Raw genomic sequence first — 2431 nt, forward strand, 5'->3', positions numbered from 1 at the left:
GGAATGACATGAAGACGTTGAATGATGAAGGAATAACATGAACACCTTCAAAAATACACATCTAGATGGCATCCTTAAGACTTCAAACAGCTCATGTTTGTCGCCAGTTTCATCATCCACCAGCCTTACCTTCTGTGGCTTCTCACGTTTATTGTTGTTAAACCCATATTTATGCTCTCCTCCCTTCATGTCTTGTTTTATCACAACTTTAGCCGAATCTCCTATCTTCAACACAGTTGAATCTCCTGTCTTATTCTCCAATGACACACTTTGATGGACTGTATCTATTTTCTTCATATGTTCTAGTGCTTCAGCTTCAGAATGCATAGACCTATCTGAACTTTCCAGTGATCACCATAGGCTTCTGCATCAGCATTGACACTCTCCACCCTCTTTGGTTTATGCTTCTGTGTTGCATTCCCTGCTTCCTCGTTATAAATCTCAGATTTATTAGAGGCTACACTAGAACAATCAGGATCCTTCCGTGGTTCTTCCTCGTCTACCAGCTCAATATATTTCCTTTCAACTTTTGTTTTGTAAATTACAGTGTAGTTTACAAAAGCAAAGGTGAAAGGAAAGATGTTGAACTTGTAGAGGAGGAAGAGCCACAGATTGGTGCTGATTGTTCTAGTGCAACCTCTAATAAATCTGAGATTTATAACGAGGAAGCAGGGAATGCAACACAGAAGCATAAACCAAAGAGGGTGGAGAGTGTCAATGCTGATGCAGAAGCCTATGGTGATCACTGGAAAGTTCAGATAGGTCTATGCATTCTGAAGCTGAAGCACTAGAACATATGAAGAAAATAGATACAGTCCATCAAAGTGTGTCATTGGAGAATAAGACAGGAGATTCAACTGTGTTGAAGATAGGAGATTCGGCTAAAGTTGTGATAAAACAAGACATGAAGGGAGGAGAGCATAAATATGGGTTTAACAACAATAAACGTGAGAAGCCACAGAAGGTAAGGCTGGTGGATGATGAAACTGGCGACAAACATGAGCTGTTTGATTGTTCTTACATAGAATTGTACAAGTATTGGGTGTCGGGGTTTCTCTAAGCATGAGGATGTGCAAAACTCTAGAACATAGTGTGTTTAGTCATGCAATTTAGTCCTTTTACTCAGATTATATAAGCTGCTTTTGTTGGTTATGTTACAGGGATTTAGTTTTGAGCTGAGTTTTTAACATTGCATTGCGTGTCCAAGGATAATAATCTAGGTGTCTTATTGGTAGAATATGGTATTTTACTATCAGAAGTAAAAATAGAAAAGAAAGAGAAAGTGAAAGTAATGAAAAGAAATGAATAATAGTCTAGTATCTTGACCTGGGTCTGCAGAACTGTTTTACTTTTGATATTTTGGGATTAAGAAGGATTGAATGGAATGTACAAGGAAGTTGGTCAGCTGATTCAATTTTGAAATTTTTAAGGTGGTGTTTGTGCAATACTTGCTATTGCTGTGGTTATTCAACAAAGGATAAGAACATGAATTTCTCTGCTGAGTTGCCTTCTTTCTCTATTGGTTTGATTTTTCTTTCCCCGTCAAAATCATAGGTGTAAGGGAATGGTTGTATGAATTTCAGAAATATTCTATTTGCTGCAGCCGCCACAAATGCTGTCCCTGCCATTACTTTCATCATGGCTGTTTTAATTAGGTAAAATTAAAAATAACCATCCATTTTTTTTTCTGAAGTAGGGTCAAGACCTATAGAGAGAAATCAAAGTTTTGATATGGTGAAAACTGAAATTGGTTTTTGAAATTTCAGGATGGAAAGCATTTCCATAAAACGTGTGTATGGATTGGCCATGATTTTGGGGTCCGTTCTAAGCCTTGCTGGGGCAATAACATTTGCTTTAGTTAAAGGACCTCACCTGGGTTTCATGAAATGGTATCAAGAAAATCATAACCATACTTCTCACCCTTTAACAATTGTGCACTCCAAAGGTGATACTATTAGAGGCTCTCTTTTGATGCTGTGAGCTAACACTGCATGGTCCTTGTGGGTTATTAGTATAGAGTAAATTACAGTAATTACTCTCGGGATTTTATGAAATTATATAAGCTTCTCCTATTTTTATCTAAGGGTGGCATATCATTTAGATGATGAATTACATCTCTTCTCAAGTCCAGGTGTGAATGAGTATCAGTGCACACATGACAAATGTGTTCAGCAGGACATATATATTGATGATTGAGTAGTAGCTGAATTTATGCAGTGTATAGAAGCCACAACAATGGATGAATATAGGAAGCACATTGAAAAGGATCCAGCTCTGGAGAGGCGATTCCAGCCAGATGAAACCATACAAATTTAAACGTTCTGCTCCCTTTTCTGTTCATTTTACCTATTCTATTCATTTATGCTGGAGATCAGACAAGTTTCTTTTTTTATTTTAATTTTTATGTTGCTGGAAAATTTTCAAATGTATA

The sequence above is a fragment of the Glycine soja genome, chromosome 15 (assembly GCF_004193775.1).
Source record: "Glycine soja cultivar W05 chromosome 15, ASM419377v2, whole genome shotgun sequence".
Taxonomy (NCBI): Eukaryota; Viridiplantae; Streptophyta; class Magnoliopsida; order Fabales; family Fabaceae; genus Glycine; species Glycine soja.